This window comes from Aythya marila (assembly GCF_965140915.1).
Source record: "Aythya marila genome assembly, chromosome: 5".
Lineage (NCBI taxonomy): Eukaryota > Metazoa > Chordata > Aves > Anseriformes > Anatidae > Aythya > Aythya marila.
Window position 1 is genome coordinate 52194683 of NC_139046.1, and position 25139 is coordinate 52219821.

At 44.9% G+C, this 25139-nt stretch overlaps 1 protein-coding gene across 5 annotated transcripts in view; it reads left to right on the forward strand.

The window, feature by feature from the left end:
• The window catches only part of TSPAN18 (tetraspanin 18), a 107240-nt gene that overhangs the window by 18851 nt on the left and 63250 nt on the right, over positions 1-25139 (forward strand). For 4 of the 5 annotated variants that reach the window (XM_082761463.1, XM_082761468.1, XM_082761465.1 and 1 more), the window contains exon 2: positions 1190-1254. The gene's annotated coding sequence lies outside the window, so the exon portion shown is untranslated. Of the gene's footprint in view, positions 1-1189; positions 1255-4809; positions 4946-25139 lie in introns of those variants that run through there. The other variant, XM_082761466.1, reaches the window with a different exon arrangement.

Genomic DNA, 25139 nt, shown 5'->3' on the forward strand with positions numbered 1-25139 from the left:
AACACGTTCTCAGGTGAATTCTTGCTTCTGTTTACTGTGGCTGCAATGCAATTTTCTGTGTACCCGGTCTGGACTGAAAATCAGATGTTTAGTCATCTAGGTAATCAACCTTTAATTGTAGTTACTAGTTAAGGTAGAGTTTTTGCAGGTTTAGCCCTGCATCCTCAAGCAGGATGGAGGGGTAAGGTTTACCTACATACCTGCTTTTGATTGCCTGCTTCCAGCCTTCTCTTGGATGGTAGTTTTGACTGGTTCTGCCTAAACATCAAGAGCAAAGCGTTCTTCCATCTGCATCGCTGCTAGTGGTAGCCTGAAAATGTGATGTGCATATTTACTCTCCCTGCTTTTCCTCTATTTTAAACCAACTATCTGTACTGTGGTCATGTCCACTTTGCAGAGGGTGTCAAAGATCTCTGTAGTGTGATGATGTATGGCACCATCAATCAAGGCATCTAACTGGGCTATTGAGGCTGGAGGGAGAAGAGACATTGACTAGATTTGTGTGGAAAGCTCATCCTGACACTGCCGATACAACTCAATATCTTTATTATCAAAATGAAAATGACTTATCTGCAGAGGTGATGATGAGGTGCCTTTATCAAGACCTGAATCCACTACCAGTTTGTGTTTTTTTTCCCTCAAGTCTACTAATTCAGCCCCTACCCTGATGGATTTAATTTTTTTTTTCTACTGCTTTGTGTTGGTCCTCCTTGCTAAGGTTGCCTTTCCTCTCATTGCTGCCTTATTCAGAACCTGCTATGAAAAAATCCCCTTAAAACAGATAATCTTTAAAACATCACATAAAGCAGGACAATTCTTCTGAGGTTTCTTAAGTTTGCTCTGTCACCGTGTTGTCATTGGATGTGATGTTGAGAAATGCACTGAAGTTTTTCCTTCCCAAGGGTTAGAAGCCCACGTGACGACTTGATTAAGATTTGAAAGACACCGACTTAATTTATTGTTGCTAATACCTCTGTCCCCATTGTTTTCAAAGAGTATGAAAGTGTCAGAAACACGAGTCAATTGGAATTCAGATCTATGCAGTGGCTTACAAATCCCCTAAAGCACAAATTTGTTGAAGGCAGGTTAATGGGAAAGTGCTGTTTTAGTTTGTTTTCTGGTTTGAGAGACCATAAGCCATCCTAATCTTTTGTCTTTCAGCTCTATTTCTTTTTCTTATCTTCCACAGAGATTAATGGGAAGAAAAAGTGGATAAAGAGGGAACCCGGAGGAGTCCAGCACCCATCAGTGAAGGTTAGTAGAGAGTTGCGTGAACTGTCCCAGCACGAGAGAAAGTTTGTTCTGGCTAATTAAAAGCATGCAACTTTCACTGTCTCTAGGAGACCACAGCCCTCTCCAAGGAGCCAAGCACCTTGGTTTAAGTCGTGTCGCAGTTCAGGGAAGTCTTGTGAGCATCTTAAAACTGTTGCTTTGTTCAGTATTAGGAGTGGTTGGAGGGTTTTCTCTATGGCTTTTCTGTGTGTGTTTGTGTGTGTAGAGTGTTTATGCTTAGAACAACGCTGTGTAATGAGACAGAGCCACTCAGGGAGAGCCCTGGGGCGAGTGAAGCTCAGTGATTTCTAAACCTGTAAAAACTCCGAGAGCATGCGTTAATGCAGTTCTAGCCTCTAACGAGCAGATAGGGAGCCATTAAACCCCTCCGAACAGAGCTAGGGATGAGGGGGAACATCTGAAACTTCAGCTTGCATCAGTTGTATAAATAACTTGGAGAAGAACAAGCCTGGTGATAAAAACAAATCAACAAGAAAAATCAAAAACAAAACCCCTCTTACATCAGTGGATGTTTCAGCCTTGAAACATGAGAGACTTTAGTCAGCATGAGGCCTCGAGCCCTCTTGGTCCTGACATGTGCATTAGCCAGAGGTTTGTCCTGCCACTTAGGCTGAGCACTTCTTGAAGTCAAGGAATTTATGATGACTGGTTTGGCTGAAGCTCTTTGTATTACAAAAAAAGAAATCGTGCTGTGTCTGTTCTTTAATAGCTGGTAGAGATGGATGGGTGTGAGTATGCTGCTATCTTGCTGATGGCACCTTTGAGAGCCCAGAATGATGGGTGGTATGTTTTACAACTGCTCAGTTGTAATTCCTTGTTCTTTCTCCAGTTGAGTCAGCTCTGTACTCAGCAGTAAGACCAAGAGGTCTGACAGAGACCCTTCACCAGCACTTGAAACTGCACGTCAAAGCTAACTCTGCTCGGAGCAGGTCTAACTGATGATGTTGTGCATTTCAAAGCATTTGCAGTCTTGCCTGTGTTAGGCCAGCCAACGTCACCACAGCTAGCACAGCTCCCTCAACAGTTTTCCTTCATGATTTCCCAACTGTGACCAGGAATGCACAGCCCCTGTGCTCTGACATGCCCGGCCATCTCCGTGTCTCAATGCAGATGAATGTGGTGGGATGATTGGTAAACATCACTGGGTGTTCTGATGGTGAACGTATGCAAGCTGCTTGCACAGTGTGACTCGTTTATTTCCCCCTTCCCCATGCTCCCTGAAAGCCCAGCTGCTGCTTTATCACTCCTGATAAGTGGGTGTGTGATCCAAGGCAGAGCCATCAGCCAGAGCTGAAGGCAGGCAGGAGTCCCGCGTGCATAGTTTGGGGGCAGCTTGGTTTCTTTTCTGATAAGCCTGTGCCTCTTGCGGCAGTACAGTGCACACTCCTCTTAAACCGTAATCATAATCCTCTTTGCAGCAGGCGCTGCTATCCCCACAGGAAGCATTAGCAATATCATGAAGTGCGGAGACTTCATTGTTTTCCCCTAATCTGCGAAGGGAGCTGAGACAAGACAGAGGAAACTTTAACCTATTCCGTGCCTCAGTGGTAAATAATTAGTTTTTTGGTGGGTGGGAGAATGGGGGAAGCCTCTTACTTAAGATAAAGTAAGTGCAAGGCTCACGGGCTTATCTTGCTCTGTGGAATTCAGGAAAGGACATGTCCTTGAATTCGCCTGTCTGGCATGCCCTGTTTTTGTGTTTGGGAGAAATGAGGTTTATTAGAGCCGCCCTAAGTGATTGCTGGGTGTAAGGCACCTCTTGCCAGGAAATGATAGCTGCGCTTTTGTTTGAGGACCTTGAACAAAAGGCTTTGGATGCGTAATAATGTGCAAATTTGGGTGGGTGGGAAACGGAGAAGGTTAATAGGGCAGGCTAACAGAGGAGGAGCTGAGCTTGGGAAAGGAGGAGAGAAACACTGAGGACATGGCAGCAGAAAGAGGGAGGTAAAACAGGAAAAGCAGACCCCTTTTGTCATGCTAAAGTTAATTTAGTCACCAGAGGAAATTTTGGGGTAAGTGCAAGCTGTGCCTGCTGCAATAACGATGCTTCCAGCCCTGGCAGTGTGAGAGGCCACAGTGGCTGTTAGATCCGGGGGTGCTGTGTGCGGGTCTGTGTGCTGCGTGAGCGCTCTTCAGAGCCACGTCTGTCCCCAGGGACAGCTTGCTGTGACAGCGCTTGTGGGTGTGAATTCACTTTGGGTCAGTGCGTTGCATCCTCAAAACTTCTCTTTGCAAGCTGCCTGCCACAAAACCTGTCTTGTCGTGCTCGGTGCTGCAGCTGCAGTGTTGCTGTGCGCTCCCTGGACGGGGCTGACATCAAGTGGAGTTGTGGGGTCTACCCCAGCCTGGTGCTGGGGGGCAGGAGCCCATCGCACGTGTGCACTGTCTGTGAAAGTTCTTGACTCAAAACACCCCAAGGAGAGCAAGGAAACAAAAGCTTCTCAAAAATAGCATGAGATAAGGATCTGGAGAATTTGCTTTTTGTTTCTTTCAAGAGTCCCCAGAGACTTCTTCTTTTAAGGGAAGAAATGTTGCTTTCAAGGTCGAGCCTTTTTTTTTTTTTTTTTTCCTCCAGACTTCAAAGGCAGTCAGCTGAGAGCTTCTTAGGAATGTTACATCTGTTCAGAGTAAACATGGATCGGCACTTTTTCCTCTTCCAGTGTCCAAAATTTCTGCACAAATTTTCTTGAGAGTGCAGTAAACAGGACCCAGCCTCAGAGGGGATGGATGATGAGCAGTAGTAAAGGATGGAAAACCAGCAACTGGGAGTAGCTTTCTGCAGAGGTATTTAGTTGAGACATGGGTTTTATTCTCCTGGTGCCTTAATAGAAAACCTTTTAATGTCTGTGCCTTGAAATAAAATTGATTCAGAAATTGAAACTGAACAAGTGGACTGAAATGTAAACTTCTAATGCCTGCCTGCTCCTCCTTAAACTCTTCACTTCAGCTAGTTTTGTAGCTGCTGACACACGGTCTTTTTTTTTTTTTTTTTTTTTGCTTTTTATTAAATCGCTTATCCTTTTGCTTTTAATCTTAATCTCCGTGTATCAAACAGTGAAATCAACCAGTTTTGCTTTCTGGCTCTAACGCTGAACTACTGTTCCTTCGTCGTCTGATCCAAAGCCTATTGGCAGCAAAGGGGCTTTGGATCAGGCACCTGACATGCTGCAGAAAATCAGCACCGCAAGCTTGGCGGATGGAGCAGGTGGGGCCAGGATTTCGAACTAGTTTAACATAACCCTGCCTGAAAATGGTAGGAATTTATTGCTGAATTGATGAAAGCTGACGTGTAGCATTGCTGAGAGCATTTGGAAATCTCCCCCTCGGTAGGGTGTGTGGACACAATCCTGTCTCAAGCAGCCTTGTTCCTGACTGCCTCCTTACATCTCAAACTGAACTGCAAGTGCTTTTCACACCAATTATTTCCCTCGTGCTTCTGAATACAACTGGTGCGGGGAGGGGAGGTGGTTGTTTATGCCATTTCCCTGGTGCAGCTGAAACTCAGAGCAGCCAGCTCACGCTGAAGCTGTTGTTTCCTCTGTGCGCTTCCCGTAACGAGGCCGAGGAGTGTGAGATGTGCGATGCAAGCGTGTGGCTTTGTCACATGCATGACGATAGAGATCTTGGTGCTGTCTCGCTTCGAGTTGGGCAAGTACGTTTCATTTGTCGCTTCTGTGTGTTTTTCTTTTAAACTAGGCTTCTTAAATGAAGAAGAGCAATATTTAAGCTTTAGAGTAAATAAGCAGAGCACCCTGGCTTCATCTTGACTAATCTGTTTAACCTTCATCAGCCCAAATATTTACTCTAGGCATTGAACATCCAGGCAGTGTAATTCTGATGCTAAAACTCATGCGCTGAGAATGCTGTAGATTGACTAATCCTGCAGAATTCCAGAAATCCCTGTCTGTATAAATAAACTTCCTATGTGAAGGATTATAACTAAATAAATGCTGTGAATTCAGATGAGCGAGGCAGAAGTATAGCAGTTGGCTCTCTTGTGCCTGCTCGCTTCTGTATTTTTTATAAGGACATTCATCTTAGTCTAAAGAGATGTGTAAAGAAAACTGCAAATACTGAAGCAGAGTGCTGTCATATGCTGCAGGGAGAAAGGTTACCCCTCTGCCTTTTTACTAGCAATTTTTCCTTTATTGATTTTGAGCTTGCCTTCAGCTTTATTTACCTGGTCTGTGATTTTTATTCTTTTTTTGGGTACGCTGTTTCTGGTGAATCTGTATTCTGTAGGTCCTTGTCCCTTTCCTGCAGCTGGAAAATGTAAAGAGTTTTTGAAACTGTTGTCCTCTGGGTTGAATAGCAGAGCACACAGCATCTGGAATTACAGCAACAAAGACGGCATGTTTGTCAGGCTGCTTTGTGCGTCCAGTGCAAGGAAACCCACAGGGTAAACCTCTTGGTACAGGTACAGCGTAGGCAAGTCCTGAGCCATTTGGCTTCTGTCCTATTACTGTATTAGCTATTCTTTCATTGCAAGATTTCTTATAAGTACAGACTTATCTGGGATCCTTATCTCAGGGATGTTCTGTTAATATCCCTTGATGTTGCCCTCGCTGTTACTTGAGATCGTTCCAGAGATGTGAAGGCTGTAAACACCCAGGGGAGAGGGATTAGTCTAGCTGTTATAAAGGGAATAACTAAGAAGACGGGAGTTAAGTTAGAGACATAAAATCAAAACTGTTTCAAGAGAACTTCCCAACAGTGTTGTTTGTTAGGTTCATGGAAACCTCATGCATCTTGTGCCATCTGAGAATTTTGAGAGTAGTCTGCAAAAACAAAATAGGAGAAAGCATAGCTGGAGGGAGTTGTTCTCCCAGCTGATGTCACTGCTTTTGAATTCTGAGATCGTGCATAATGGTACAAAACAAGAAGGAACAAATTGCTCAACTGTGTTTTCAGGACGGCGTCTATCCAGGAACCCGGTCGCTTTGTCCTACCAGACAGCTCTCCCTGCTTGAAAGGGACCAGTACAGGAAGAATTTCACCTACTTAACTTGCCATCATGCTCTGTGGGGAAATTCCCTCTATCCCATGTTGCATTAGTCGGTCCTCCTAACTCTCAATCCGAGGAAGAATCACTGCAGCTAGGCAGCTAATCTCATTTCTGTCCTCAGATAAGATTGTTATCAGGGTAATTGTCTGTTTGCTCCCCCTCCTGAGTCTAATCAGAGTGGATTGTGCCAGTACCTCCTGGGGCAGAGGAACTCAGACACTGATTGCCCTCAAAAGAAAGAGAAAATCCTCAGTGTATATTTAACGTAAACTTCAGTTTTGTTAGATGTTCACAGGAAAATTGTCTAGAAATAACTTGCTCAGACATGTCTTGCACATTTCACAGTAATATATTTTGTTCTGGTTTACAATCTAGGTTCAGACAGGCAAGTTCATGTAGTGCATGCTGTGGTGAGGCTTTCAAAAGATAGTGCTGTGCACCAGGGGAACTGGTACTTTCCCAAGCCTTGGGATAGAGCAAGTTCATGTCTGCAGAGAATGATCTTAGATGTTGATGTTCCAGCCAGCAAATAATTCTGAACAATTAGTGCTTTCTCCCTTATTTCAAAGCAAATTATGGGGGTGGGTGGATTTTGCTGATGGGGATAAAGGAGGCTCAAAGATATTAATTTTTCATACATCCTTCAAGTTGGGACTAGAGCTTTTCTCTTGATGTGTCTACCCAAGGAAGCATACTACTTGGTCTCTTTTTAGTGGTGTGCAAACCATGGATAATGCAGAACACCATCGAGATTTGGAGATGCAGTGCGCTCCCCCTTGTTTTATGGATGAGAAAGCTGAGATGCAGAGGCATCATGAGCTGCCATGGAGATTGCCAAGGCAGAGTTGCATGCAGCAAGATAAGGGAGTGTGTGCCAGAGCCAGTAAAGCTCGTGGCAGCTCCCGATGCCTTGTTGGGGCTACCAGCTCCAACAGCCAGCCCAGTATGGAAAGCAAAACGCAGTCCTGCACTTAGTGGTGTTGCAGTTGCAGAGATGATGCCTGGCTCTATCAGCCCTGTACCCTTGGATAGCTTTAATGAAGCTCTCTAGCTTCCGAGTGTGATACCTAAAGCAAGCTTAAAGGGTAAGAGCATACCAGCAAGGAGAAGGGTGCTCATAGCTGCTGAACTTGCATGCCTCGTATGTGAGAACCGCTGAGACTGTCTGATTCAATCAGGCTCAAAAGGCGCTGAAAGAAGCGGGTCCTTTCGGGCACATGCAGCAATCTTCCAGAGGACCTTGAAATCGGTCTGGGCACAGCTGCCTCTAGCCTAATGCACACGTGGTGTGCTTAGTGTGGACGTTCTCTAAAGCTTCCATTGTGTAGTTTTCAGCTTCCTGCTCCATTAGACCTCAAATCACTAATTGCAATGGTAGCTTTGTGGCTGTAGTGACCCTTTTAGAAGGCACCATAAACACTTTACATTTGCTGGATGGCTTAACTGATGTTACTCTGCTCTTTACAAGAAGAGAAACAGAAGTACAGAGGGAGGGGAAGACAAGTGTAAAGATGTGTAAAAGCTATTTTTACCCTTGACTATATACCACACTGAGGAGATGCCAGCGACAGCGTTTAGAAGCCTGCTTCTGGAACTGGAAGTAACACAGCTGCATCAGGGCACTTAGTAAACAGCCTCAAATAAGCTGGGTGTGGGTTCACTTAGCTGCTGGAACCTGGGCTTGCATTTCATACAGCACTCCTGTTTCTTATAAGCACATCACCTTGCTCAGAGCCAACTGCGGTATGTTTGATTTGGCCCCACTGCACGTGCCATGGATGCAAGTGTCCAGCAGTAGAGCTTGGGGTCTTGAAGGCCCCCTTTTTCCTCCCCAACCCTCTCTCCATTGTGTGTGGCTGATTCCTTGTGGCTTGGTTTCATTTTGGTATGTCTTTTTCTGCACTTGAAGAATGTTTTTGGCAGCTGTTGGTCCTTTAGTGGGCCCTCATGCCAGCAACCACCAGAGCTGTACATACACTAAATGTGCTTTGTTACCTGGGTTAAACCACGGCGTTCAGTCTTTGTGAGCAATTCACATCACAAACCCTTGACTCCAGCTGTTCTTTTTCTGCGATGGCACCGAGGCCAGTGCTGTAACTCACTCTGCTGCTTCTGCTGGCATAGCACTTCCGAGCTGTCCCCTCTCGCATGCGTTGCTGCCTGTGTTGCAGTGCTGACGGTGAGGCTGTACATGAAGGAGCTGCTGGCTGATGTACGGAAAGCACACTTTTGGAGGCTGAAAGCAACTTCCTCTGGAGGGGCTAGCAAGCAGCAGCCCCTGCCTGCTTCCCTTCCCCATCACGAGCCCTGTGCAGAGCGATACAGCCCCAGGGCTGTTCCCTTGCCTCACCCAGCTCATGGCTGCACCCACCTGCCTAATGCAACCCTCTGGGCTGCCACCCATGGGACTGCTTATTTGGTATTTTGAAGCTGTAACTTAAATATCCCTCTAAGAGCCCCTTCATGCCCTACCTTGGTTTTATTTACCCATTTGCACAGTGGTGAATCACAGTTACTCCCTCGAAAAATTACCCCTCGGGTCTTTGCATCCTTAAAAATAGCTGTCCTGGTTTAATCCCCCCTCTGCCCAGGAGGTACAGGACTTTGTAGGGGATCTGCGTGGGAGGGGAGCGGATGCTTCACAAGAGGGTGAGATGCTGAGCGCTTGGGTTCATCTCCCGGAGAGCAGGGCCCTGTAACCTGAGTGTTTTCTGGTGAGGGGGCCTGCTTTGAGAATTTATGAAAGTATGCCATTAATCCAAACACTAGCGAAGTGAGTGTAGCACGAACATATCTCAAGTTACTATTATTGCTGCTGCCAGCTACCATAAAAAGCTTTTCTAGACTCTATTAGCAAGTGAACAGAAGGGATGTCACAGAGCTGTCAGGCCCAGACTGTCATCCTGGTCTCACCACGCTCAGGAGTACATGACATGACTGAAACGTCCCTGTATCAGAGCTGATCTAAGGGTCTGACTCTCCCTTGCCTCCTGACTGCAATGCCTTCTTTCAGTAGCAGTTGGAGATGTTGGTATTAGCGAGTGATCCACTGGTTCTCCTCAGCCGTAGGAATGGCCATGCATAGTGTGGGCAGAAGTAGCCAGTCTTGTTAAATTATAGCTTTAGGAGAGACTACACTGAGAGGTTTATAGTTGAGGCCAAGAAGTAAACTGTGAGAAGCACAGTCCGAAAAAGCAGAAAATATTGAGAAACATTTTGCTTGTTACCCTCTTAGCACATTGCAAGAAGGCCTGCTTCATGCTACAGGGCTTCAGTTACCTATGACAGCAACCTTTATTTGGTTGGATTAATCCACAGATGCTTTGTGCAAACTATGGACACACTTTGCATGTATACACCATTTCAATTAAGATCACTCCAGTCTGTAATTTGGTAGAGGAAATCCAGCAGCTTTCAGTAAGAGCTGAGTAAGGCATTAGCCTGTTTTTGAAAGAAAACTTACATGACTTTGTGTAGGTAGAATAAAATAATTCAGTTCTTCAAAGATTGAGTCCAACCACCCGACCTCTTTAGGGCCAGAGATTAAAGCATATTGAGGGCATTATCCAAATGCCTCAGACAGGCAGTGAGGCATCAACCACCTCACTAGGAAGCCTGTTCCAGTGTTTGACCACCCTCACAGTAAAGACATTTTAACCAGTGTCCCATCTGAACCTACACCAGCATGTCTTTGTGCCATTCTCAGGCCTTCTGACTTCGGTTACCAGGGAGAAGAGACTGGCACATCCATTTCTGCTTCCCCTCAAAGGGAAGAATCTTGCAGTACTCTTGTGCCTATCACAGAAGTGCCACTTAATTTCAAGACACAAAAGTCAGGAGAAAAGAGAAGTGTTTTGTTTGTTTGTTTTTTAAACTAACTTCAACAATCAACTTCAACAGGAATCAACAGCCACTGAGAAGGGACAGTGAATGGGAAATGGTTCAGGTGATCTGAGGAATCAGGATCTCTTTGAAGGAAAGACAGGTGCTCAGTGTGAACTTTCTGGTTAACTGCTGGTTAACTTTCTGGTGTCGCAGCCTTTCCAGGGTAGATGGCTTGTTTCTAGCTGTGTTTGCTGTTAAGCATATCACGTTGTGCATATATACAACTGGATCACGCCTCTGTGCATTGCTCAGATAGCAGATCCCAAAGAAGCTTCCATTCCTGTGTTGAAAAATAGGAAGGGGCACGGTTTCTTCTGGTTTGTTCCAGATTTATTTCTTTTTGAGTTGCTTCCAGTGGCTCAGGTCTGTCAAGAGCATCATGCTGGCAGTGAAGCAGAGCAACGCCAATATTTTAAGCACCATAATTCACAGCTTGCTCATAGTGAAAGTGCTGTCCACTTACACTCTGTTCCAAGAGATTTGTGGTAGAGAAAGTCTAGACAGAGCCCTGGCCTCCTACCTGTCTAGTTTTGTAAGTGGAAATGTGATGGCTACCATTATAGCTTGTACTGGGGTCTCCATGGGTTAAAACAAATCTAAATGTCTTGGGTTCAGTCCTGGCTAGGGCGGGGATGGTCCCTACAGATGGTCCCAAACTGCTGGAGGTGCTATCAGACGTCTGGAGTGTCACAGGAGCCACAGAGTATCCCTTTCTTATGGGTAAGGGCCATAGTTGTGTACCTTTACAGAGACAGTAGTGCCAAATAAACGTGACTGGCTCCCAAAATCACATAGCCCTGCCTTGGCCACAGCTTCTAGGAGGATCCTTTGGAAGGGAGGAAAAAAGGGAGAAGATTGGTGCTTTCCTAGCCCTGTGAATTAGCCACTCTGAACTGCAAGCTCCCCAGAAACTCTTCAGTAAGGACTGTGGTCAGTAGATGGCTCTTCCAGTTTTGCTGTGGATCCTTCAGCTCTCATTGCCTGTGATGAGATTTGTACCTGAACAAGGGCTTTGGTCACCCCGTTCAATAATAAAAATTGAAAGCTAACTTCCTGATGGCTTTTTGCTTCATATTTGCTGCTGCTTCCCATCATTAACAGCAGCAAAGTGGCATGGGGTGAAAATCAGCACTAATTTGGGAGCTTGATTGCCTGTGTAATAAGCTTCTCTGTTATTCTTTGGCAGGAACAGCAGCTAATATAAATTTTTTGCTGTCACTTCTGGATGGGCCGCGTACCAGCATCAAAGTTAATCCCTCAAAATTATGTTCCATTATAAATCTCTCTTCACAGATGAAGTGGGTGCAATTAGGCATAGAGGTCCAGAACTGTTACCAAAAAAAAAAAAGAAAAAAAAAGCTCTGAAGGACAAAAGCAGTCTGCCTGCGCATTGTGAAGTGGTGTAGCATCTTGCCAATCACCTCCACAAAACAGAAGCTCTTTGGCCACAGTGTTCCTGGGACTCGCTTGGCAGTGACAATATATTAGGAGTTGACCAAGTAGATATTTCACCTTTTCGTACCTACAAGTCAGGATCCTAGGGGTCGTTTGAAGCTATTTGTGTAGGTTAGCCCACATTTCTTTTCTTCCAAGTACACACAGAATATTTAATGTCATTATTCCTGCCTGAGTCCTGGGAAATCAGAAAAAGATCATCAAGAGTCTGGTAATAGGCTGACAAAATCCCCAGCATATTTAATTAGAGATTATTCTTTTGATGTTTGGGTTTATTTTGATGCTCGTTTTTTTTATCAGGTTACTCTTGGGTAACCTTCTGTATACGGAACAACTTCCCTGCTTTCATGAATGTCAAAGACCCTCAAGGTTTAAATGTACTAGCATGGTTAAATTACTTTCATTGTTAAAGCTTAATGCTAATATTTGGGGGGGTAGAAAAAAAATGGAGATAGTACTAATGTTGTGACACTTTGCCTATTCTGTGGGCTGTAGTATGCCTGACTTTCTGCACTCAACTTTGTAACTGTAAGCTTAAAATTGGAGCCTGCTAAAGGCCCATTCTTGCTCCTTTCTGGAAGGGGATGACTTAATTCCTGTTATAGCACACCCTGCCCATAGTGTACCTTGGAAATACAAGAAACTAAGGTGCATTTCTGTTCTTGTGCAACACAAACTCTCCTTTCATCCCTGCCTTCTGCCTTTTTCTTTGGGGTGCCAAATAGATGTTATAAAGCCTACCCTGAGCATGGTGCAGGTTATGCAGAGCACTGCCAGCTGTGGCACTGAGCTGCTGGGAGACTGAAATGCGGACTAAGGATGCAATGATGTCGGGTTTTCCTGATGTGACCAAGAGGAGACTTAGTCTGTGAACACTAGCACTAGAATAAATCACTAAATGGATTTTACAAGCCATGGTGATTTTGTTTTCTGAACTTGTAGATAGACAAAGAATGCAACACAACATCTTACTATAAAATGCGTGACCAGGCAGCAACTGAGTGCTACAGAACCTAGGAATCTACAGGATTAGAAGTCTTGACAAGCTCAAAAAACAATGAATTAAGGTCAGTAGTTGATGCTGAACTATGGCCGGTGTTAAATACACAAATGACTTCTTCCCTGTGATGTCCCAGAGCAACACCAGGCTGCTGGTTAGGGTGGCAGAGAGAGTTCAGCTGCGTTGCACCCCAAAGGGGTTGAGCAGTGACTAGCTGTCATATACAGAATCCATCATCTGTTGTGAGGGATGTGACTGTGAAGTAGCTGACTTCTGTAAACAAGCTTTCCACAGATACTTTTTCCCACCCAACAACAAAGGTCTTGTTTGGGAATGCTTTTTGGCTGCGGTCCTCGTGACCCCCTTAGGAAATGCACTGTGCATTTGCTTGCACTCACCAAAGGAAAAAGTGAAAGTAACACAGCTGTAGTGATTTACTACAAAGTTTTGAGGCTAATTGCCTCATATGTTTAATTAATAACTGACACATTCTGTCCCTCAAAGAGCTTGGAGAACTTCCATCTGGACCCCTAGTGATTACAGCCTGGAAGCCATCCTTGTAATTAAGGAGCAGGCTATAGGAGGCCTGTTCCCATTATGGGCAATTACTGCGCTTGCTACTTTTTTTCTTCCTTTCTTACCAAAGGACTGAGAAACTAGGGCTCAGAGGCTAATCTGACACAAAACCTCGACTGAAGAGGTGCTTTGTGCTAACCCGTGGTGGAACGACGGGGTTATGTTTTGGTGCCAGCACTCTTTCTTCCAACAGGCGGTCAGGAGGCAGGTTCTCCCAAAAGCAGAACGTCTTACACCAAATAGAAGCATTTGTTGGTCAATATTAATCAGCCATTCAAGGAGCAGATTTTCCCAAAGAACTGGGCAGGGGAATGTTTCTGCTGTGATTTCTCTCTTTCCCTCTCGCTCCCGACTTGAAACTTGTGCTGGCTTTGACAGCTGCTCATCTGCAACGACTCTGGCTGGCTCCGAAGCCCTCAGAGCAGAGGATGCTGTGTCTTTAAGCCTTCCATACAGTGCTGAAATGTTATGACAGAGCATCTCACAGGGGGATGCGGTTTCCGTGGCAACCTCACACTGTAAGATAAGCAAACTGTTTTTTTTTTTTTCGGTGTTTTTTTTTTTTTTTTTAACTGAGAGGTTCAAGAGCGAGGAAGGAATGAGGCGATCTGTCAGCGGGCGAGACTTGAAAAGAGGAAACCATGTCCATTAATCCTGCAGCCCTGGCTGCTTTGTGTTTTAATTAGTGAATGTTATTACGGCAGACAGCACGGGCGCCTCACCCTGTTGTGGGTTTTTGAGGGCTTTTTTGTTTGTTTCTCTTTTTACATCCCCAATTAAAAAAAAAAAAAAAGGGGGGGGGTTTAAAAAAAAGCTTTATTAAGGCTTTGAATGAAGGTCTGAAATAAAGAAGCCTCACAGTCTGTGTTCAGAGCTGCTAGCCCAAGCCAGGGATGGAAAGTGTAGCATGGCTGGTGGGGACAAATCTGCTATTCTCAAATTGAGAGAACCCCTTACATTTATTTTGCCTGTCTTGCCACTGGTGCCACTGCAAAATGGAAACCTTCCCTTACCCCTGTTTCCTACATATCCATGGCAATGTGAAGTACAGCAAGGGAGTAAATCTGTTTCATCCTCTGTAGCCTACCCAGAGCCATTTCTTGTTACAGAGCTACGTTGTCTTCCTCTGCCATTGCTTTAGGGCAGTCAACACTTTTGGGGTCATCAGTTAGCCCCAAAGTGAGAGCCATTTGAGCCCCTACAGAGAATGCAGCACAACGTGCAGGCTCTGGCAGTCAGCGGTGTAACACCAAGGACAGGGAGTAGCAAGAAGGCAGCTCCTGCCTGGGCTTGGACGGCGTCTTAGCAAACAGAGACTCTCTTGGTAGCAGCCAGTGCACCAGCTGGGTAGGAAACTCTGCTGGTCTTGTAAATGCGCTGTGTGTAGGAGTTTATTATGGAAAATATTTTGACAACCTTTATTATTTTCAAACTCGTCTACGTGTCACCAGAAAATTGAAGTTAAAGTAAATGTTATCTCACCAGCGGTCTTCTCTGCATAGTTTCCGTGTCCATCCTTTGCGGAGTACTGCCTGCGCATCGCAGGGAATTAAAGCCTGCTGTAAACCTAAATGTGGAATGAAAAGAAAATTACTCTAGTCCTATGAGAAATGAATAAATGAAAGACATTCTTGACTACTTTCCTATAAGCAGCAGTATCTTCGCCTGTGTTTCAGGGGCTGGTGCTTACAAGGAATTCTTGTAATCATATTTGCTTTTACTTTCCTGCCAATGTCACCTTCAATGCTCTTCTGCCAAGATTTATCTAAATATTTTGTTCTCCGAATTAGGGTGCAAAGCCCAAGTGCAATAGTAGAGGTGTTCTTCTCTGCTAGTTTGTATTTTCTCCACAGTGCATGAGGTGGAGAACTAACCTCTGTTCCTGTGACTAGGTATGAGATTTTTTTATTTATTTTTTAGAGAGGGAGAAGCCTGTGTCCGTTTCACCCTCTAGCCTCTCACCCCTCAAACATTACACTTGTTTGTTTTTATCTCTTTGTTTACCCTGTTTGACCAGTAGTTTTTCCGGGGATTTCACAATTCATAAGCTCAGCAGATAGCAGAGTTGCCGCTCTTTATCAGGTACACATAAGGGTTTGGGGATTTTCCTCATCCCTGCAGTTTTCTCCATTGCTGTTCTCTGCTGTTTGTTTCTCTCTCCTCCTCTGCCCAGAACAAAGCAGGTGCCAGCATATTGAATAAACCAGGTGATAAGTTTCTTAGCTAAATATTGAGCATTTTAGTTGTCACTCAGGTGTCTTACAAATGGAAGAGCATCAGTAGAAGGGTTTGAAGGTAAACGGCATCATCAGACAGTGCTTGTGCTGGCATACCTTTCTGTCTAGAAGTCTGGGGCTCTCATTCATCCAGTAGCAGCTGTGCTTTCACATGACCTTACTACCTGTGATTCTGGCGTTCTGATCAACTCAGGAAAAAACTGACCAGCCAAGGAGAAAATGATGGAAGTCACCCCTGGACACGCGTGTTCCTGCATGTGGGAGCTTTTCCATCAGGTGCCATCTGGGCAGCCTTCAGCTTTTCCTTCCTCCTTCTCCCACCCCACTTTGCTGTTCAGCCGCACTACACTTGGTGGGATTTGCAGAGAAGGGACTTTATCCCCAGGTGGGAAGAAGAAGCCCAGAGAGGCTTCCTAGCCAAATAACTCGGGAAATCTGTGGTGAAGCAGGGCTCCAAACAGGCTGTCTCACAGGAGCCATTCTTTCCCACAAACCACTGGACTTTTCCCCTGCACCAAGATAAGCATCAGTGGGAGCAAATGCAGGAAAGAAAAACCCTCTGGTATTCAGGTATTGCCTGGTACTGTAGACTGACTGAAGAGCCAATGTATTTCCCTTGATATTTGAGGTTGCAATAGTTAGAAGTGTCTTCCAATGAGTCCACGCTCTTCAAGAAAAGTTCAGCAAAGCAAATTGCAGGTTGAAATGGGCCAAGCAGCCTCAGAAACCCTGGTCTGGGCTCAAGTAATTCCTCCTGAAAAGCGCTTTCTTTTGCGGGTGCAATCCACGTAGCTGGAACAGCTGCTAGCAAAGCGTAGAGTTGGAAGCCAAAGAACTGTCAATGGGAATTCAGGGCTGGGGCAAAGTGGTATTTAGTCCCCTGTCGAGTAAGCCCTCAAATGAGCTGACAGGAAGCAGTGGCAGTTTCATTTATTTGGAGACCATTCTCTTCTTTTTCTTCCTCCTGAGCACGCAGGTGAATTCAACACTTTGGTGGCCATCAGCTTTATGTAATGGCTTGATTTAAGCAGCCTCCACATCCAGCATTTAATCTTTCAGCAATTAGGGAAATGCTCCTGTGTTTGCTTTGGCCTTTTTGGTTATAGTTGGTGCCCCCAAGCCTTGGGGTGGGAAGGAGCAGTTGGAGAGCATTAGGCTCTGCTCCAGCTATGATTTACAGAGGGCTGGTGCTCCCCGGCTAACACCAAGTCATCACTTAACAGGGTTTCCTTCCCACCTTTTATTTTTTTTCTAGAGCCCCCCCACCCCGTTCCTGGAGGTTTTGAATTGCTCGTGCATTTCAGTAGTTTAATCTTGGATTGAGAAAAGAAATGTGTGTGAAACAACAGTGGCTACAAGAACTATCTATCAGTTGTGCCCAGCACCTACCTGATCGATAGGTGAATTTCTGACCATGAAGCCATTGAGACACAAAGTCTTCTAAATCAATAGTAACAAATGTAATCCATCTGAAAATCTCCGTCCTGTAACTGCTTGCCAGACAAGCTTTAAACAAAAGTTCTAGGAAAAAAATAATCAGGGACCTTAAGCTTCCCTTCCCATATGTTGGTCATCCCGAATTACATCCGTGCAGCTGCACACATTGAGGACCGTAAGCCTCGCTTTGGGTCTATCCCAGCTGATTTGGAGGAATTCCACTTGCTACTACACTTGCATGCTAACTCAGCCTGGAAGTCACTGAGGTTTGCAAACACAGAGCTGCTGCTAACGAGGAGCTGCCTTGGCGATGCTGGGGAGTGGGGCTGGTGGCCAGCACCAAGCCCTGGCAGCAGGGTTGCGCCCTGCAGGGCCACTGCCTCCAGGCATTCTCCTGCAGCAGCCAGGCTTGCCCTGGCTTACTGAAGCCTTGCAGGGAGAAAACACACATGAGACCCCATAACCCTGTCGTTAGGAGGGAGCATTTGATCTTGAAGCAAAATTCTTTCATGTAGTTTTGTATTTAATTTGCTGGTTCAGCACGGAGCGTGCTGATGCATCCTGTTTATGTTCAGCTCTGTTTTAGGTTTCCAGCATAATTCAAGAACGTTGTAACTATGAATGCTTGCAATAATATTTTTTTTTTTAAAAAGTATTCTTTTCTACAAAATAATCAGTGGGTGTGGAGCTTGCTGTTTTGCAGTAACTTCAAGGCTTTTCCTAATGTACAGATTTTTTTTTGAACAATTAAAGATGGTTGGGAGCTGTATTTGCATTCTACAAGTGCTACTAATAATATAGTATTATTTTTTTTAAACCTCTCCAAGCAATTTCCCTCAAAATTTCCCCATTCAAAATAGGTAAAGCGCGTGCGTGTGTGTGTGTGTACATGTCTGCTCTTTACCAAAATATTAAACAAGTCTTTTGATGTTACAGCAAGCCACGGCCACAAAATAAATGAGATGAAAAAAGCTAGGCTGATAGGTTTCATGACATAAATGAAAGGCAGATTGGAGGGCAGGGGGAACAGAAAAAGGAGCCAGTATTCCTTCTGGATAAGGCCTCAACATGAAAATGCATACAGCAAATGAATTTATTATTGAAGCCACATACATCAAAGCCTAGGTGACCAAGAAACGCTCTGACCTAACCTACAGTTGTTGTCTTTGCTATTATTAAATGTCATCTGGGGTTGTGCAGCTAGACCAGGATATTTTCCCTGTCAAGGGTTTTATAAATCTGATGAAAATGGTCTTGGCTTCCCAAATCCTTGATCTTTGTATTGAGTCTGTACGACTGAAGTGAGCCGCAGAGCTTGGGCTGGCTCAGTTGCACTCTTAGACAACAACAGTGCAGAGCCTCAGAAAGTGAGGAGACACCAGCTTGAGCAGAAAATGGCCTCACAGCCTTGGGCTTGTAATTTAGAGAAAAAGGAAAGGAGTATTTCTCTAATACAAATATTTTCTTTTGACTCTTCCAGTTGATGTTGTTTGTAGGGGGAGAGGGGAAACTTGCTTCGGAAAGAGCAGAAACTGAGCATACGTCTCCATTGCTTTTTAACTTGCATAAAGATCTTTGAGGAGAGCTAACTTTCTGAAATGGAAGAAAAAAATTGATTTGGGAATTGATCGTGAGTTCCTTGCTATCAAGACTACGCTAGAGCCAAGACAAAGGTTTTGAATTTATAAAATCCAAAGACCTTTTTTTTTTTTTTCCACGAGATCTGTTTAACTTGAATTTCTGGTTCTTTGGGAGGTGGGGTGAGGAATAGTGCCTGCCCAGTCTCATGCACATTCATTCATTACAAGGCTGTAGTGCTCAGCTCTTCACAGACCTCTAAAATCATTGTAAGTAATTGGGTTAAAGTCAGCATTTATCATACTTAGTTACCCTAGATCTAATCGTTCTTTCCAGAATTGTTTGCTGAATTGCTTGGCATGTCTAACCTTATCGGCCCCGTTAACTTCTTATCCCTGTTTGACAAATCTAATCTCTGTTTTTCCTTCTGCAAGGAGAGAGAGAGAGACATTCTTAGAGGCTTCTGTTACTTGGCGTGCAGCTAGCCAACAGATGTCCTAGAAACTTTCCAAAGGATGGTCGCAGCTGCTAGAGAATACCTGAAAGGGTTTCAGGTTTAATGGGAATGGAAAGTAGGCTTTCGTGTCTGCATAGTTTTCTCACTTACTCAGTTTTGTCTGCTGTAAGTTTTGTAAGCTGTTTTGAAAACAAAAATAGAAATTCTGTTAAAGTTAACTGATGTTAGCAGTCAGAGATTGCTAAAACAAGTCTAGGGCAAAGGGGGCGCGTGGTATTTTGTGCCTTGTGCAACCCGTGCTGTGGCATTTTCCTCTAAGCTTATAAAAACACTCTTATTTTCTGAGCGTATGCCTGGACTGCTTTACAGGAAAACAGTTGCAGTTTGGTGCCCCAGCTGCACCCTAGGGACCTGATTTTTCCCACCATTTAATCAGGATTGGCACCACCAATGCAAATGGAGTCACAGGGCTGTGAAGCTGAAGTCAGCAAGAAGAAAGTCTAGCCTGTATGCTATATCATTCACTCATTTAGGGCTGTTCTCTCTGGACTTGTGTATCCCGTCCTTTGGGGATTTCAAGGAGACTGCAGGCACACGCGGAAGACCTTTTGTCTGCCACAACTGGGAGAAGTTTGGTTCCCTCCCTCTCCCCGTGTGTCTGCATGCATAATTTTGCATAATTTCTGTCCCGATGCATAGTGCTGTCATTTGCCTCCCTGACTTCCAGCATGCTCAGCACAGCTCAGTGAGATGGATGATTTTTTGCTGCCATCAGAGGGAAAGGATGCTCAGCCTCTGCATGCTCTTCTTGTGTCTCTTTGCCTCCAGCTCCTGGGGAAGGACTCAGCATCTGCTTCACCCGTGTAGTCCAGAGCAGGTAGGCAGTCCAGAATGTACAGACCCAAATGTAAACCTTAAATCACAGCTTGAACATAAATGCCACGTTTCAGACCCTACCCTTAAGACCTTTGGGCCTGAAGTTACCTCTTTGTGCTGGGTTGCTGGCCCTGCTGATGACTGCCCCTGAGCCAGGCTGCAGCTCAGAGCCAGAGGTCTCTCCTGTGCAGAGGTGTGCAAGCATCAGAGGCACCCAGGGACCTCTTCTCTTGCTGCCTCAAGGAGGCCAGAAATGGTGAATGGTGCAGCTCTTCCTGCAGAGTGTCACCAGGCCCAGGCTATGTCTCTTTTTAGCTTGGAAAGTCCTGCTTGCTGGCTTGACTGGTGTTATGTGGTGTTGATATGGCTGGCAGCTACAGTTAGCTGCTCAGAGGCTCCGAAAGGCAGGATCCTCATCCAGAAGATGCTGATGGGTGTAGCAGCACTCTCCCCAGCCTCCTGAATGCATCCGGCAGCACCCACGACACTCATGTTTGGAGGAGAGGCAGCAAAAACTCAGTTGTTCTGCTGAAGGTCACGTAGGATGAAGTGGCAAAAAGCTACAGCCGTGGTCAGGCAGTCTTTCTCACCCGGTGGTGATGTATGAGATGAAGGAGGTGGGAGACAGGAGGAACTGCCCTCTGAGTAAATCCAGTGTTTTGCAGAGAGTAAAAACTCCAGACTTTCCAGTGGATTTTAGGTGTTATGCCTTAGAAACTGAGGAATGAAAATATGCAGGGTTTAGAGCTGTGTTGATTTAGCATAGTTCTTAGCTTCAGATGAATGATTACCGGGGGACAGGAAAAATGAACTGGAGAAAGATTTTGTGTTCAGGGTCAGCAGGAGGTTTCCATTCTACCAGCACCAGTATTGATGAATGCTTGTACCTGTGGCCTGTGCATCCAAAAGTTACGTGCACAAAGGGTAGGTCTGGTTATTAGACCCAGGGAGGCTTTGGAGAACACTGTGTAGCTAGCTGCTGTGTGGATGGATATCCATGTGGATGGATATCTGCTGTCTCCAGCTCTTCTCGGTGGGAAACTGAGCCAGGTTCTCCTTCCAGTAAAGCTTAGAGCACTTCCCTAGGGACAGATTTCCCACCCCCAGTTTTTGTTCCGGTGTGCTTTGGGAGCAGCACATGATTATGGATCTAACAGCTTGAAAAAGCCCGCAGGTCCATTCGTTCCTATTTACTGTTATGAGACTCAGGATAGCTTTTGAGGATAGCTTTAGCTCATCCTCACTTGTGATCAAGAAGCATGACGTTTGCTTTTGCAGGACGGCACCAGCGTGGCCAACAATGTGGAGCAAGTTGCTGTAGTTGCTAGCTGCCTTGCAGGACTAATTTGGCAGGTGTGTATCCATCAGATACGGGGCTACTGTACTGCATGTCACTGGCTGGGCACATCATTTGCTACCCTGTCTGTGTCAGGGCAAATTTTCTTTCCACTCCTCTGATTCTATCCTATCCTATCAAATTAAGATTTGCCACTAGAATACCCCAAGTTTGGAGTGCCTGGTGATCACACTGCACAGGGGTTCCCATCTCTAGTTTTGAGGCAATCACATTAAAAACAGCCTCCTTACCAAAGGAGAATCAACATCCTCCAGGCTCTTCTGGTTCCCCGTGAGCGGTGCTCAGTTAGCTCCAAATATTCTTTGAACATTATTTTCTTCAAAGCTCCTTTTTGAGTAGAGTGATTTGAAAAGCAGGGAGAATTACCGTGGAACATTTCTCTTCTCCCTCGTTTTGGTTGAGAAAGTTTGCAATTCAAAATGTTTTGACCAGCTTTGTTTTCTGAAAAGAGGCACCAAATATAGATGTATTCTCTCTAGTATAGGAAAGGTAAAAGGATGCAGTGCTTTGACAGCGATCCATCTGCTGATTGCTGCATGTACCAAGTGTCAGGATGAGATTGATGGCCTTAGAATATAAATCCACTGAGGCAGGAAGAGTGCCTTCCTTTGCTTTTCTACAGTGCAGTGTGTGTATTGTCTGTGCTGAGCAAGTGCTGAATAATAATGAGCGACTAGCACTGGAGTCCGAGCAGAGGGAAGCAAGCCCTTGCCAGCCAGCCATAGGGTAGGAGCAGTAGTGATTATTCAGCTCAGTTTAAGCCAGTGGCACACATTTTGCCTAAACTGCTTCATCTTTTCTCCCCAATTATTTTGAGACCTAGGAAGTTGCAGTCTTTTCTGTGCAACTTCTGTGAGATGGATATTTTTAATTTTAAAGCCTGTACAGTGGTGAGATGTGAACTCTAGTGTTTTGGCTAGGTTTTAGTTCTGAGAAGACCTTTTGGCTAACAAATATCAGCTAGGCTTGTCACTGGGGAAAAAAAAAGTCATTATCACTAAAACAAACAAATAATCTCTCCTCATTCCAACTCTTGTTTTGAAGAGGATGAAGTGTGGCAGGACTTTGTACAACATCAGAAGATCAGAGCAGGAAAAGTCCTTGCAAAAGCTTTGTTCCCTACCTCGGTGTGCCTGGATGTTTCCCAGCCCATCTGAGGCCTGCAGCTGTGCCTGCATAAGACAGCAGTGTTTGTCTGGCTCATCTCGGAGACAGCAGTGAATTTGCAGTTTGTCACCTGAGGCAGTGAGCAGGGTGAGGAAATCCTAATTTCCACCTCTTAGCTAGATCTGACTGTGGACTTGTTTGAAAGGGTGTCTGCTGCAGTTCATACCCCCAGGACCCAGCAGATGCAGGAAAGAGATGAGGGATTCTGCCTAATGCAGCTAGAAGCTCTTGACAGTACCCAGTGGCAAGAATTCCCTGGTTGCTTTTGCAGTCTATTCCCTGTTTATTGCAGGGATTTGTCCTTGGTGAGTACCATACAGTAGAGAGCTGGGAGTCTGACTTCAGATCACTGAGCAGCTCTGTTTCATGAGTGTTTGGGGTCTTGTTTATTATCAGCTGTGTTTCATTTTGGAAACATGATCAGATCCCAGAAATATAAGGCTCCCGTTTCCTTTGGGAAGGAAAAGATTTGTAACTGTACATGCGGTGGCAGGTGGTTTCTGGCACCATGTTTTTCTTTCACATGTTTATGATTTTGACCAGGTTTATGGCTTCTATTTGTAAAATCCTCTTCTCATTATGTTAAAGCACTTCAGAATTTCAGGGCCTGCCACCTTTTTCTATTTTCCCACATTTCTTTTTCTCCCCTGCCACCTCTGTAGTCTCCACTGCTTGCTACATGAACCCAGTTGCAGTTAGTTGCCTGTGCCAGGGAGCTGATGGGGACGTTTTGCTGGGTGCCTGACCTGGGTGGCTCAGCCTTGCTTGAGGAGGGAGCAAGGTGGTGGTTGCTGATACGTGAAGATTTTGGTTCTTTGGTTGATGAGGAGGTTGCTGCTCCGAGTGCCCTGGCTTGGACAGAACAGGCTGTGCTTGCAGACCTGTTGGGTGCTGTGTTTTCAGGACAGAAACACGAGAGAGAGAAAACACTTGCCTTTTGTTAAGAATATGAAGTCATATTTAGAGATCGCTTTTCTGTCTTGCAATGAGCATTTTGTGAGTTGAGAGGTGTTTGGGTGCCTATTGATGTTTGAAAATACGATGTTTTGTTCTAAAAACAATGAGGATAGAATGCAGTATTTAGAAATAAATTTTGAGGACTGCATGTCTAAAGGGAAACAAATTATTCTCTCGCTTTCTCTCTCACCCCCCTCCTGTTTCTGTTGGACTCGGGAGACAAATCAAATTGAGACTAGACCATTGGAGTTGCAGTGTAAGGAAATGAGAAGAACCTCTTTGATCCCAAATGCTTAATCAAGAAACATTTGCTAGCAATGCCAAGTGGGATTTATTTGTCAAGTCCTAGACAGGCCAGCAGGGCCTGGAAGCAAACAAAAGGAGGAGGTACAGTGCCATAAACTTGGATTCAACATATTCACTGTTAATCTTCTTTTACCTACATAATGTGAAGGTTATTAACCTGACTGCAAAAGGACCTACTGGGGAGTTAAGTATCACGTGGAAGGGATTATTATATTTTGAAAGGAATTTGTGCTGGTGACTGTAACATAATAAATGTATTAGGTGCCTCTTTAGATCTTCCCTAAGTGGTAAAGAAGCATTGATCACCCTGTGTGATGGGGGCTGGGGAGCTTGTTTTTGATGTTTTAATACTGAGTCAGAAATGAGAGCTCAGAGTTGTTAATGAGAGGAGCACGTGCCTTTTATTATTATTCATTTTTCTGTCTTAAGGAGACCAAGGGGGAGTTGTGCACAGAGGGGTGAGAAAGAAATCATTAGCCTCTTCAGATTTGCACTGCAGATTAATGTGGGGGACTGAGGCTGATGCCTTTTAAGCCTCTTGCATATTTGCCAGGTTAACTTTTTAACTTGATCCCTTTCTTTACTTTTTTTTTTTTTTTTCCTCACTAAAAAGCTTTCCACTTATGGATTTAAAAGGTCTTAAGGTTGAGCGGAAATCAGAAGCTGATTTATCGTATAAGTATCCTTAGCAGGCATTTTGGCCAATGCTGTATTAAACTTACTCTAAAGTTAATCAATTTTTTCCTTCCATTTTACATCTGAAGAAATGTGATTTTTTGTATGTCTCCACTCCACTTGCCTCTTGCTCATTTTGTAGCACTTCACAATGTTCACAGTGCAAGACTGATTGTTTCCAAGTATACATCCAGCTCAGAAGGCTGGGGATGGCAATTCAGACATTATTTTATGCTGACCTCAGTATTCACATTTTGTTTCTCCTGCTGGTCGGTACATAACAGGAAAGTCTTATTATGATTGTCAGGAGCGGAGGGCAGATCTGAGCTTGTGCTGTGGGAGGGAAAGGAAAATGCTCGCTGTTGTGGTACAACATGGAGCGAGGGCTCAGGCTGGGGGAGACATGTTAGATATTTAGAGATGCATCTTCAGTGCAGACACAAAACAGAGATCCTGCCTGCTTATGAACGCTGAAGATCTCCTAACACGTGTTGCAACAGCAAGCGCCTTAGCCGGAGTATCTGAGGTAATTAGTCAGTCTGCCTGCATTCCTCCTGCAGCCTCAATTAATTATGAGGCTCTCTTTAACTTCTGGTCAAAATCGTTCCGTCATGGTGTTACATGATGTTAACCAGCTGCCACCTACTGCTTCCATCGATACTTTATAAATACTGTACAAAGGACTTGAAAGCAAGGTCTCTGGCGTGTGAGTGCAAGCTCTGCTCCTGCTGATCTCTTCCTCCCTGAGCACTTGGTCTGAGAAAAGGATGACAAGATCCTGTCCATACCGGTAGCAAATACAGAAGCTATAGCAGGCAAATGCCATAGTGTGCTACAAGGGGAAAGCTGCTGCTTTTGGTGTTTCATCCTTTACCAAC